At 45.1% G+C, this 14,307-nt stretch overlaps 1 protein-coding gene across 7 annotated transcripts in view; it reads left to right on the plus strand.

Annotated features, from left to right (window-relative positions):
• The first annotated feature begins 471 nt into the window (after positions 1 to 471).
• Positions 472 to 14,307, plus strand: part of IST1 (IST1 factor associated with ESCRT-III) — a 35,703-nt gene continuing 21,867 nt past the window's right edge. For 4 of the 7 annotated variants that reach the window (XM_063611704.1, XM_055298512.2, XM_055298515.2 and 1 more), the window contains exon 1: positions 472 to 2,250. The gene's annotated coding sequence lies outside the window, so the exon portion shown is untranslated. The remainder of the gene's footprint in view (positions 2,251 to 14,307) is intronic. The other 3 variants (XM_063611705.1, XM_055298514.2, XM_055298513.2) reach the window with 2 other exon arrangements.

The following is a 14,307-nucleotide window of genomic DNA, read 5'->3' on the forward strand; positions in this document are numbered from 1 at the left end:
ACTTTTTTGTATTTTTAGTAGAGATGGGGTTTCACCATGTGGCCACGTTGCTTTCGAACTCCTGACCTCAGGTGATCCACCCGCCTCAGCCTCCCAAAGTGCTAGGATTACAGGCATGAGCCACCACGCCTGGCCCACTTTTTTTTTTGGGGGGGGGGGACAGGGTCTCACTCTGCTGCCCAGGCTGGAGTGCAGTGGCACAATCTCAGATCACTGCAACCTCCGCCTCCCAAGTTCAAGCGATTCTCTTGCCTCATCCTCCCAAGTAGCTGGGATTACAGGTGTGTTGCCACCACATCAGGCTAATTTTTGTATTTTTAGTAGAGACAGTTTCACCATGTTGGCCAGGCTGGTCTCGAACTTCTTACCGCAGGTGATCCACCCACCTCGGCCTCCCAAAGTGCTGAGGTTACAGGCATAAGCCACCATGCCCAGCCAAAAAAATCCGCACTTTTTTTTTTTTTTTAGATGGAGTCTTGCTCTATTGCCCAGGCTAGATTGCAATGGCGAGATCTTGGCTCACTGCAACCTCCGCCTCCTGGGTTCAAGCAATTCTCCTGCCTCAGCCTCCAGAGTAGCTGGGATTACAGGTATGTGCCAACACGCCTGGCTAATTTTTTTGTATTTTTTTTTAGTAGAGACGAGATTTCACAATGTTGGCCAGGCTGGTCTTGAACTCCTGACGTCAGGTGATCCACCTGCCTCAGCCTCCCCAAGTGCTGGGATTACAGGCATGTGCCACCGTGCATGGAACCTGGTTTTATCTTGAAATGTTGCAAACGTTTATAAAGACAGTATTTCTAAATTCACATCAACATCTTATGGTAACGGCTAGCTCCTACTTGTCATATGACTGCCCCGGTACAAGCGTTAGATGCAGCTTCTACAGCAGGAAGCAGATGACTTCCTTCTGGAGGCCTCTTTTTCTTTTTTCCCTTTTTTTTTTTGAGACGGAGTTTCGCTCTTGTTGCCCAGGCTGGAAGACAATCGCGCGATCTCGGTTCACTGTAACTCGGGTTCAAGCGATTCTCCTGCCTCAGCCTCCGGAGTAGCTGGGATTACAGGCATGTGCCACCATGCGTAATTTTGTATCTTTAGTAGAGACGGGGTTCCTCCATGTTGGCCAGGCTGGTCTCGAACTCCCGACCTCAGGTGATACACCTGCCTCGGCCGCCCAAAATGCTGAGATTACAGGCGTGAGCCACCGCACCCGGCCCTTTTTCTTTTATTCTGTAGCCCAGGCTGGAGTGCTGTGACGTGATCACGGTTTACTGCAGCAGCGACCTTCTGGGCTCAGCGATCTTCCTGCCTCAGCCTCCCGAGTAGCTGAGACCACGAGTGCTCACTGCCGCCCCCCCAGCTTTTTTTTTTTTTTGTAGCGATGCGGTCTCACTATGGTGCCCAGGCTGGTCTGCAACTCCCGGGCTCAAGCGATCCTCCCGCCCCGCATTTCAAAGTACTGGGAAGGCCCCTTCCAAGCTTAAGCAGAGATAATGGTTTTCAAGTTAAACAAAGGTAACCAAGGAAAAAGTTTTCTCTGAATACCGAGATAAATTAGGGAAATCGCCAGAGAATGTGGTGCTGAGGAAACACTACTGAATTACACCACACAGACCGGAGCGATGCTGGTCTGGTCAAAAGGGCAACCGGACGCCTTAAAAGCGGGGCGGGGGAACGCGTAGAGCCCGTAGAGGAACACGGAGGCGCTGGGTTAAGAGTCAGGGATACGCAGGCTTCGAAACCCGCTCGGCCGCTCCACCCGGGGGAAAGTCCAGCGAAGGGCGGCAGCAAACCTCAGGGAGCAACTCCCGGCGTCAGAGAAGCGGTACTGGGAGCCGGTTATGGAAGAATCCGGAACGAAGGCACTGGGCGCGGTGAGGCAGTGGGGGCAGAGTCCGAGAATCAACAGCTGTGGCTGGCCACACCACGCCCAGAGCGAAATTAAGGGCGCGCCCCCAGCAGCCGACTCAGTCGGCGTGGCGCTTCTCCCATAGTCTCCCATGCTTCCGCCGCGGGAAGTAGTCCCCGGCTGCGCCGACTCCAAAGGAAACCGAGGGAGGGTGCCCCGAGTCAGCGCGTGGGTCCCGGCAGCGGCGATCGCGCAGCCAATCCCTGGAAAGGAGGGCGTGGCCATATCGGCCCCGTGGATCCCTCCGCCCGTGTTTGCTGTGCTGAGGCCGAGGAAACCGCCATTTTGGATGGTGAACCCTGAAGTCGGTGTCTGCTGTGTTCAGGGCAGGATTCGGTTAGGTGAGTGTGGCATCCTCGGCGTCAGAGGTCTCTGTCTTCCTCTTCCCTCTGCGTTCCTGATTTAGCGGTCTCTAGCTAGCGCTAGGGCCCGGGATTCAAACGACTTCGCAGGGGGCAGCTGAGGAGAAAGGGAAGGATAGTGGAAGTGGGGGTCAGATTGGGGGTCAGGCCCTCGAGGGCCCGCGGCGCAGGAGGCTGCCCAGGCCTGGGTTGGGGGCGTGGCAGGGCCGCGAGCGGCTCAGAGGCCGCTGGTCCTGGATACTCGAAGCCGCTTAACTTTCACCTAGTCCTCCTGCCCCGAGGTGTGTCTTCCCTGGGGCGGAAACGCCGCGGCGTCGGCGAGGGCTCCTCGGCGACATCCCTGCTCCGTCTTTTCTGGCACGGGGAGACTTCGGGAAGTCGGAGCCTCCAGTGCCGCGAGAGGCGGATGTCGCCGAGTCCGGGCCGCTTCCACTGGGCGGGGTGGTCTCCTGGGCTTGTTGCTGGGCTGGGGGAACGGACTTGGGTCCACTTTGGCCTGAGAAAATTACAGTTTCTTTCGGTGAAGTAAGGAGCGGCCTCTGCCCGCTTTCTCGGATCCCTGCGTGTGTGGTGAGAGGTCTTGGGAGGATCCTTGCGCCTCTCGTCTTTGTTTTTCTCGGTGCTTCTCTTCCGGGGTGCTGGAGGTGAGCTCTTGAAACTCAACAGCTAAACTTTGAGGAGGGTCGGGACCCAGGAGCTGTAGGTTAATTACAGAAGACACTCTCTGTCGTAGTAAACTTAAAGTCTGATCTTAAACAGATCTTTAGGGGAAACTTGAATTTTAAAATTATGTGTAATATTTTAACTTTTTATTATGGAAAATTTCAAGCAGACAGGAGTATAATGAATTCTCTCATCCAGCTTCAAACACGATCAACTCATGCCTAATGTTGTTTTATCTATACCCCTCCTATGTCTGCATTTTTCTAATTTAATAATAGTTGAAATGTATATGTATATATTTCCCTTTCCTTTCCCAGTAGAAGCCTTTTGGCTTTTGTACCTACAAGCCAATAGTTTGTGGGAAATTTGCTTCCTCAAAACTTCTGGGATAGGGGGACTTGGTAATAGTCATTAGAAGATAAAACTGGCCAGATGTGGTGGCTCACCCCTGTAATCCCAGCACTTGGGGAGGGCTAGGTGGGATGATCACTTGAGCTTAGGAGTTGGAGAACAGCGTGGGCAACATAGCAAAACCCCGTTCTCCACAAAAATAAAAACATAGCCAGGCGTGGAGGCCCGCATCTGTAGTCCGGGAGGCTGAGGTAGGAGGATTGCTTGAGCCTGGGAGGTGGAGGCTACAGTGAGTCGGTAATCGTGCCACTGCATTCCAGTCTGGAGGACAGAGTGAGACCCTGTCTTAAAAAAAAAAAAGAAATTAAAACACTTCCTTTTGTTTTTGTTTTTGTTTTGCAGATGGGGGTCTCACTCTGTTTCCCAGGCTGGAGTGCTGTAGTGCACTCCCTGCAGCCTCGACTTTCAGGACTCAAATGATCCTCCCACCTCAGCCTCCAGAGTAGTAGCTGACACTACAGGCCCACGCCTGGTTTTTTTTTTTTTTTTTTTTTTTTTTTGGTCGGGGTCGGGAGGGGAGAGTTTCTTAATGTTGGCCAGACTGGTCTTGAGTTCGTGGGCTCAAGTGATCCTCCCAAAGTGTTGGGATTAGAAGTATTTTGAATCCCCAGTGTTAGTGTTACATTTTAAAGTCATCTAGTTTCGTATATCTTATTTTAAAAATAGTATTATTATTTTGTCCAAATACTTTTTCATTCTCCCTCTTTGTTCTTATGTCTCTGGCTTCTAAATTATCAGGAGCTCCAGAATCTCCATCTCTAGTTTGTTTGATTTAAGCTGTGGTTCTTGTAAAATAATCAGAATCAAGTCCCAGGGTTTTACAATAAAACTAGAAAAAAGAAAGAGTAGTATAATTAGTCATTCCAAATACAGGAAAAGTAATATGCCCATGAATACTTATTTCAGCATTATTTATATGGTACAGATGTCAAAAGTTTGGAGAATTAGTAAGAAAATTCTTATTGAGTAGAGGCCGGGCACGGTGTCTCATGCCTGTAATCCCAGCACTTTGGGAGGCCGAGGTGGGTGGATCACCTGAGGTCAGGAGTTTGAGACCAGCCTGGGCAACATGGTGAAATCCTGTCTCTACTAAAAATACAAAAATTAGCCTGGAGTGTTGGTGTGGCCTGTAGTCCCAGCTACTCCAGAGGCTGAGGCAGGAGAATTGCTTGCTTGAACCCGAGAGGCGGAGGTTGCAGTGAGCTGAGATCGTGCCACTGCACTCCAGCCTGGGTGACAGAGTGAAAATCTGTCTCAAAAAAAAAAAAAAAAAAATTATTACTGAGTGGAATATTAGACAGCGTCTACTACAAGGTTTTAGACTGTAACAAGATTCTATGAGAAGGATTCTATATTGCTCAGTCCATGAGTATAGCTTTGTAAAACTATGCCTTAAGAAACACTCTTGGCCAGACACCGTGGCTCACACCTGTAATCTCAGCACTTTGGGAGGCTGAGGCAGGAGGATCACTTGAGGTAAAGAGTTCGAGACCAGCCTGGCCAACATGGTAAAACCCCTTCTCTACTGAAAATACAAAAAAATTAGCCAGGTGTGGTGGTGGGCACCTATAATCCCAGCTACTTGGGAGGCCGAGGCAGGGGAATCATTTGAACCTGGGAGGTGGAGGTTGCAATGTGCCAAGATTGGGCCACTGCACTCCTGCCTGGGTGACAGAGACTCTCTCTCAAAAAAAAAAAAAAAAAATGAAACACTCTTGGGGCGGGGCACTGTGGCTCATGCCTATAATCCCAGCACTTTGAGAGGCCGAGGTGAGCGGATCATCTGAGGTTAGGAGTTCAAGACCAGCCTGGCCAACATGGTGAAACCCCGTCTCTACTATAAATACAAAAATTAGTTGGGCATGGTGGCGGGCGCCTGTAATACTTGGGAGGCTGAGGCAGGAGAATTGCTTGAACCCAGGAGCGGAGGTTGCAGGGAGCCAAGATCCAGCTTGGGCCACAGAGTGAGACTCTCTTAAATAAAACAACAAAAAAAGAAACACTCAGGTCGGGAGTGGTGGCTCACGCCTGTAATCCCAGCACTTTGGGAGGCTGAGGCGGGCAGATCACAGGATCAGGCGTTCGAGACCAGCCTCGTCAACATGGCGAAACCTTGTCGCTACTAAAAATACAAAAATTAGCGGGGTGCTTGTTCTCCAGCTACTTGGGAGGCTGAGGCAGGAGAATCGCTTGAACCTGGGAGGCGGAGATTGCAGTGAGCCGAGATGGCACCACTGCACTCCAGCCTGGGCAGCAGAGCAAGCCTCTGTGTCAAAAAAAAAAAAAAAAAAAAACCACTCTTGGTAAAAGACCCAATGAATTTTCCATAATGTTTTTATCTCAATTTTATTGAGAACAAGATGAAGATACTTTTGTATTGCCCATGCATTTCAGTATTTATAGCTCCTTCAAGAAAATTTTGATGGTCTCTGAATTCTGAAGCCTTATTTTCTTGTGAATAACACATGATGCTGTTGATCTTATAGTCTTTTTTTAAATTAAATTTTCAGTCTTAGTTTGGCCAGTGAAGATTTGATTATAGTGTGAAAATACACGGTAAACTTGGTGCCACTTGTACATGTAATGCTTCTAAAGGAACTGGACCACCAGGCGTGGTGGCTCATGCCTATAATCCCAGCACTTCAGGAGGTTGAGGCGGGAGGATTGCTGAGCCCAAGAGTTGGGAGACCAGCCTGGGGAACATAGCAAGGCCCCATCTCTACTAATAAAAATTTTTAAAAAGATAAAGGAATTGGGCTGTATTATCTTGGAAATGTGTCCTAGCACCTCATTGTGTCTGTTTCTACTCTAACGTCACATCTTCATAACTGCAATACAGTGGTCATACCTAAATTTGTTCGAATTACTTCTTTTATAAGAACAACAAAAAAAAAACTCAGGCTGGGAGCGGTGGCTCACACCTGTAATCCCAGCACTCTGGGAGGCCGAGGCGGGTGGATCACCTGAGGGCAGGAGTTTGAGACCAGCCTGGCCAACATGGTGAAACCCCATCTCTACTAAAAATAGAAAAAATTAGCTGGGTGTGGTGGCACACACCTGTAATCCTAGCTACTTGGGAGGTTGAGGCAGGAGAATCGCTTGGACCTGGGAGGCAGAGGTTACAGTAGGCTGAAATTGCACCATTGCACTCCAGCCTGGGCAACAAGACCGAAACTCGGTCTCAAAAAAAAAAAAAAAAGGTCAGAATAGATAAAATAATACATTTCAAAACCAAAAGCTTTTGGACGTATTGGAGTGTCTGTAGCCACTCTTGAACCTTCTCTCTCCCCTCCTCACTTCGTACTTTTAGAGCTACAAACACTGAAGTTACTCCGTTAGGAAGTCTTTTTTTTTTTTTTTTTTTGGCTACTTTTAGCTACTACTACTTTGAATAGAACTTTCAGGATCACTACCTCTGGGCAGCTTCACTATTTTGGGCAGCAGTTCTGATTCTTTTCCTCCCCCAAATATCCTAAGAGGAAGGACTCAGTCCACCGTTTTACTTTGCTCATTCAGGATGGAGAGGCTATCTAGCTCCCGAAGTCTCAGCAAGCTGAGTGATAAAAGAGGAACTAGATGGGTTTGCTGTGCCAGTGTTAAGAATTGGAGTAAAGTGAAGGATTGGGCTGCTGATCCATGTGTGACATTAATAAAAATAATGGTGTTACACTAGTAAAGATAAGTATGTATATAAACAGAATACCGAGAACTAGTATTGTGGTCACTAGTTCATAACCATTTTTTAGAGTTTATGTTATAATTGCTTACTTGTCTTATAGTTGTTTTTATGTCAGCTATACTCATTTGATTGTGAGCCCCTTGAAGGCTAAGGAAGCTCTCATTTGAATGTCTGTTGTAGACAGTGGCTTAGCACAGTGCTTAATAGAATAGCACTCAATAAATATTTGGTGAGTGAGTGAATGACAGTAAAGATGTTGAAGCACAGAGTGATTTTAGAGTAACCTCTGAATCACAAAAAATTTTAGATTACTTACTGGACAGTGTTAGTATGTGATGTGTATATAATCACATATGTATAAAAATTTGTTTATATGTTTGTTAATGTATATATGAATAGTGAATGTAGACTAGAATATTTTATTAACTTGTAGGTTATTATCTCCAAAATTAATGTTCCTAATTATACAAGATAAAGTTTATGTTATGTTTAGCTTTGGAAACAGGTTCAAATTCTGAGATAGTAATTAAGTCAGTCTTTTGCTTTTTTTTTCTTTTTTTCTGAGACGGAGTCTTGCTCTGTTGCCCAGGGTGGAGTGCAGTGGCACGATCTCGGCTCACTGCAAGCTCCATCTCCTGGGTTCACGCCATTCTCCTGCCACAGCCTCCCGAGTAACTGAGACTACAGGCACCCATCACCACGCCCAGCTAATTTTTTGTATTTTTAGTAGAGACGGGGTTTCACTGTGTTAGCCAGAATGGTCTCGATCTCCTGACCTCGTGATCCGCCCGCCTTGGCCTCCCAAAGTGCTGAGATTACAGGTGTGAGCCACCTCGCCCTGCCTAGTCTTTTGCTTTAAATTCATTTTTAGTCTAATTTATTTAATGTACTGGTAATCATTTAGGATATATCCTTTAGTTATTACTTTTGTGGTTTACTGTCATTGTCTTTAATGATTAATTTCTTCATAAGATGGGGATCTGTCGAATAGTTGAAAAATCCTCAGTACTTAACAAAATAGTTTAGCAAATTGCTTTTCTTTCCTTAATTCTTTTTTTTTTTTTTTTTTTTTTTTTTTTGTGAGATGGAGTCTCGCTCTGTCACCCAGGCTGGAGTGCAGTGGCGCAATCTTGGCTCACTGCAAGCTCCGCCTCCCGGGTTCACGCCATTCTCCTGCCTCAGCCTCTCCGAGTAGCTGGGACTACAGGCGCCCGCCAACACGCCCGGCTAATTTTTTTGTATTTTTAGTAGAGACGGGGTTTCACCGTGGTCTCGATCTCCTGACCTCGTGATCCACCCGCCTCGGCCTCCCAAAGTGCTGGGATTACAAGCGTGAGCCACCGCGCCCGGCCTTCTTTCCTTAATTCTAAAACAAAACTAGATTATGTCAATTTGCAGAATTTTTTAAAAGCATGTGGTTTTTAATTAAATTTTTTACTAATCAACATAATACATGCGTGACAGCTTTGAACAAAACACTGTACTAGGCAATGTGGGGGGACATACTGTGCTAGGCAGTATGTAAGAAACAGTTGTCTTGAGGTGAGATTGAAACAGATTAATCAGGATTGTTAAACTGGGGGAAAAAGATATAAAGCATGCCTTAAACATTTTAACATAAAACACACAAAAAAGGCTAGCTAATCTTTAGATGAAGAGCTAAGACTTTTTAAAGTATGGGTCCATTGACTGGAATTTATTTAACAAATGTTTACATGGTGCTTACTGTGTACATATAACACAATGTGCTAATTTCTTTACAAATTTTCACTTAATTCTCATAACAGCCCAAGAGTTGTGAAGGTTCATATAATATTGGTACTGATTTTCCTTAGATGTTTGATAGAATTTGCCAGAGAAGCCACCTGGGCCTGGATTTTCTTTGGAAATGATTCTTAATTTTAGATTTAATTTTTTTTTTTTTTTTTTTGTTTTTATTTGGAGACAAAGTCTGGCTCTGTCACCCAGGCTGGAATGCAGTGGTGTGATCTCGGCTCACTGAAACCTCCACCTCCTGGGTTCAAGCAATTCTTCTGCTTCAGCCTCCTGAGTAGCTGGGATTACAGATGCCTGCCACCACGCCTGGCTAATTTTTGTATTTTTAGTAGAGATGGGGTTTCACCATGTTGGCCAGCCTGGTTTCAAACTCCCGACCGCAAGTAATCTGCCCACCTCGGCTTCCCAAAGTGCTGGGATTATAGGCGTAAGCCACCATGCCCAGCCTAGGTTCAATTTTTGTAATAGATCTAGTGCAGCTGTATTTTCTGTTTCTTTGTTTCAAATTTAGTAAATTTTGAGTTTCTGAGGGATTTGTTTATTTCATTTAATTGTTGAATTTATAGATATATGTTGGTTATAATACCGCCTTTAAAAGTCTTCAGAATCTGTATTGATATTCACCCTTTCATCCCCGATACTGGTAATTTATATGTTTATATGTTCCTTTTCTTTGTGAGTTTGTTATATAGGTATGTCAGTTTTTAAAAAATCGTTTTGAAGAATCAGCATTTAGTTTCTCTGATTTTTTTTTTCTATTTTTTCTTCTATTTCATTGATTTTTGCTTTCTTTTTGTTGTTTTTGCTTACTTTGGTTTGATTCTGCTCTTTTTCTGGTTCCTTAACGTGGAAGCTTAGATTAGTAATTTGAGACCTTTTTCCTGGAGAGAACAGAGTCTTGCTCTGTTGTCCAGCTTAGAGTGCAGTGGCATGATCATAGCTCACTGCCTCCTCAGACTCTTGTGCTCACTGCCTCAGCCTTGCAAGTAGCTGGGACTCCAGATGTGTGCCACCATGCCCTGCTAATGTTTTAATTTTTTTGTAGAGAATGGGGCCTTGCTACGTTGTCCAAGCTGGTCTCAAACTCCTGGCCTCAAGTGATCCTCTCCCCTTGGCCTCCCAAAGTGCTGGAATTACAGGTGTGAACCACTGAGCCTGGCCTCTTCTTTTCTAATTAAAACCTTAATGATATAAATTTTTCTCTAAGCACTACCTTAGCTACATCCCACAAATTTGTTATATATATAATTTTTTTTCAGTATAACCCTTTAAAAATTTTTTTCACTTGAAGCTTTCTCTTTGACCTCCAAGCAGTTCATCTAGAAGTATATTGTTGAATTCCCAAATGTTAAGAGATTTTCTGTTGATTTCTGGTTTAATTCCATTACAGTTAAAGAACATTCTTGGTATGACTTCAATTCTATTTAATTTGGGTTTTGTTTTCTTCTTTTTTAAAAATTTAATAGAGACGTGGTCTTACTGTGTTACTCAGGCTGGTCCCTGGTCTCAAACGATCCTTCTACCTCAGCCTCAAGTAGCTGAGGTTATAGGTGAGAGCTACCATGCGTGGTCCTATTTAATTTGTTAAGTTTGGTTTTAGAACCCCAGCTATGTCCTGCATTCGTGAATGTTCTATGTACACTGCTGTGTTGGGTGTAATGTTCTATAAATGTCAATGAGATGCCGTCAGTTGGTGGTGGTGTTCAGTTCTCTGTCCTTGTTTGTGTTCTGTCTGCTAGGTTGATCAATTACGGTGGGAGGTATGTTGAAGCCTCTAACTATAATTAGATTTATTTCTCCTTTCCTCTCTGTTTTTGCTTTGTGTTTTTGAAGCTCTGTTGTTGGGTGCATTCACAATTAGGATTGTTGTATCTTCCTGGTGACTTCACCCTTTTATGCTTATGTAATGTCCTTCTGTATCCCTGGTTTTCCTTTCTCTGAAGTCTACTTTGTCTGATTTTAATGTAACCCCTCCAACGTTCTGTTTGTTTGGTGGTGGTGGTGGTGGTTGTTTTGAGACGGAGTTTTGCTGTTGTTGCCTAGGCTGAGTGCAGTGGTGTGATCTCGGCTCACTGCAATCTCTGCCTTCCAGGTTCAGGCGATTCTCCTGCCTCAGCCTCCCAAGTAGCTGGGATTACAGGCTTATGCCACCACGCCTGGCTAATTTTGTATTTTTAGTAGAGATGGGGTTTCGTCATGTTGACCAGGCTGATCTCGAACTCCTTACCTAAGTGATCCACCTGCCTCGGCCTGCCAAAGTTCTGGGATTACAGGTGTGAGCCACTGCGCCCGGCCTGTTGTTGTTTTGAGACAGGATCTTGCTCTGTTGCCCAGTCTGGAGTGCACTTGCACAAACATGGCCGTCTGCAGCCTTGACCTCCTGGGCTTAAGCGATTCTCCCACCTCAGTCCCCCCAAGTAGCTGGGACTATAGGCACATGCTACCATGTCCAGCTAATTTTTATTTTTAATTGTAGAGATGAGATCTTGCTCTTAGGCTGGTTTTGAACTCCTGAGCTCCAGCGATCCTCCCACATCAGCCTCCCAAAGTGCTGGGCTTACAGCATGAGCCACCATACCTGGCCTCCAACTTTTGATTAGTGTTTGCATATATACCTTTCCTATACTTTACTTTTAAACTACCTACATTATTATATTTGAAGTATTTGTTGTTGACAGTATATAGTGGATCATTTTTTGGTTCATTCTCACAATATCTGTCTTTTAATTGTGTTTATACCATTTTCATTTATGTAATTTTTGAATGTTTGAGTTTAGGTCTACATTTTATTATTTGTTTTCTGTTCTCTCATTTTTGTTTCTGTTTCTTGCTTTTTGGGCTATTTGAACACATTTTTAAATTCCATTAAAAAAATTTTTTTTTTTTGCTTTTTTTGTATAGTATTTTTGTTTATTTGTTTTTTGAGATGGAGTCTCACTGTGTCACCCAGGCTGGAGTGTAGTCACGTGGTCTCACCTCACTGCAGCCTCCGCCTCCCGGGTTCAAGAGATTCTCCCACCTCAGCCTCCCAAGTAGCTGGGACTGCAGGTGCGTGCCATCACACCGGGCTAATTTTTGTATTTTTAGTAGAGATGGGGTTTTACTATGTTGGCCAGGCTGGTCTCGAACTCCTGACCTCGTGATCCACCTGCCTCGCCCTCCCAAAGTGCTGGGATTATAGGCATGAGCCACCATGCCCGGCCATATAGTATTTTTTAGTGGTTGCTCTAGGGATTACAATGGATGAACTTAACTTTTCTTTTCTTTTCTTTTCTTTTTTTTTTCTGAGACAGAGTTTCACTCTCATTGCCCAGGCTGGAGTGCAATGGAACCATCCAGCTCACTGCAACCTCCGTCTGCTGGGTTCAAGTGATTCTCCTGCCTCAGCCTCCCTAGTAGCTGGGATTATAGGCGCCCACCACCATGCCCAGCTAATTTTTTGTATTTTTAGTAGAGACGGGGTTTTACCATGTTGGCCAGGCTGGTCTTGAACTCCTGACCTCAGGCAATCCACCTGCCTTGGCCTCCCAAAGTGCTGGGATTACAGGCGTGAGCCACCTCACACAGCCAAACTTGTTTTCATAAGCTACTTCCAGTCAATGTTTTTCCACTTCTCGTGGAGCATGAAAACCTTACTATTCTGTAGATGATCTCTTTACCCTTCTTCCCTTTATCCCATAATGTTTTGGTTATCTTATGTATTACATTTACATACATTGAAAGCTTTATCAGACAGTACTGGTTTTGTTTTTAATTGTCAAACATATTTTAAGAGACTTGCAGAGCCATCTATAACAGATATTTGCCATTTCTGTAACTCTTGCTTTATAATGTTCCAGGTTTCCTTCTGGTTGTCACTTCCTTTCTGCATTAAAAACTTCTTGAGCAATTTTTTTTTTTTTTTTTGGAGACGGAGTCTCGCTCTGTCACCCAGGCTTTAGTGCAGTGGTGCCATCTCGGCTCACTGCAACCTCTGCCACCTGGGTACAAGCGATTCTCCTGCCTCAGCCTCCCGAGTAGCTGAGACTACAGGTGAGCGCCACTGCACCCAGCTGATTTTTTGTGTTTTTAGTAGAGACGGGGTTTCACTGTGTTAGCCAGGATGGTCTCAATCTCCTGACCTCGTGATCCGCCCACCTCAGCCTCCCAAAGTGCTGAGATTAGAGGCGAGAGCCACCGCGCCCGGCCTTTTTGTTTTGTTTTGTTTTTTGAGACACAGTTTTGCGCTTGTTGTCCAGGCTGGAATGCAATAATGGTCTGATCTCGGCTCACTGCAGCCTCTACCTCCTGGGTTCAAGCGGTTCTCCTGCCTCAGCCTCCTGGGTAGCTAGGATTACAGGCGCCTGCCACCACTCCCAGCTAATTTTTTGTATTTTTTTTCGTAGAGACGGGGTTTTACCATGTTGGCCAGGCTGGTCTCAAACTCCTGACGCCAGGTGATCCACCTGACTTGGCCTCCCAAAGTGCTGAGATTACCAGGTGTGAGCCACCAGACCTGGCCCGCAATTCTTTCACAGCAGATCTACTGGTGACAAATTCTCTTACTAGTTTTCCCTCATCCGAGAAGGACTTTATTTTTGAGGGATATTTTCCCTGGATATATAATTTTAAGTTGACAGTTCTTTTTTTTTCAGCACTTTAAAAACACTGTTTCGCTTCCTTTTGGTCTCCCTGGTTTCTGAAGTGAAATCTACAGTCATTTAATAGGTCCCTTGTAGATAATGCATCGTTTTTCCCTGACTGCTTTCAATATTTTAAAAAACTGTCAGCTGGGTGCGGTGGCTCATGCCTGTAGTCTCAGCTACTCGGGAGGCCGAGGCAGGAGAATCACTTGAACCTGGAAGGCAGAAGTTGCAGTGAGCCTAGATTGTGCCACTACACTCCAGCCTGGGTAACAGAGCGAGACTCTGTCTCAAAAAAAAAAAAAAATTATCTTTGGATTTTAGCAGTTTGATTATGAGTCTGGACATGAATTTCTTTGGATTTTGTCTGGTTCAAGTTTGCTAAGCTTTTGGAGTCTGTAGAGTTAATATATTTTGCTAAATTTGAGAAGTTTTCAGGCAGTATTTTTTTTTTAAATTGAGATCTGAGAAAGGCAGTATTTTAAATAATGTTTTTAAAGAATAAAAATATTCTTTCTCCTATCCTTATGGGAATTTTTTTTTTTTTTTTTTTTTTTTTCTTTTTTTTGAGACAATCTCTCTGTCGCCCATGCTGGAGTGCAGTGGTGCGATCTCGGCTCACTGCAGGCTCCACTTCCCGGGTTCATGCCATTCTTCTGCCGTAGCCTCCCGACTAGCTGGAACTACAGGTGCCTGCCACCACGTCCGGCTAATTTTTTGCATTTTTAGTAGAGACGGGGTTTCACCGTGTTAGCCAGGGTGGTCTCGATCTTCTGACCTTGTGATCCGCCCGCCTCGGCCTCCCAAAGTGCTGGGATTACAGGCGTGAGCCACTGTGCCCGGCCCCCTTATGGGATTTAATGACCCAACTGTCACTAAGACGTT

Source organism: Symphalangus syndactylus, chromosome 11, assembly GCF_028878055.3.
Source record: "Symphalangus syndactylus isolate Jambi chromosome 11, NHGRI_mSymSyn1-v2.1_pri, whole genome shotgun sequence".
NCBI classification, from domain to species: Eukaryota; Metazoa; Chordata; class Mammalia; order Primates; family Hylobatidae; genus Symphalangus; species Symphalangus syndactylus.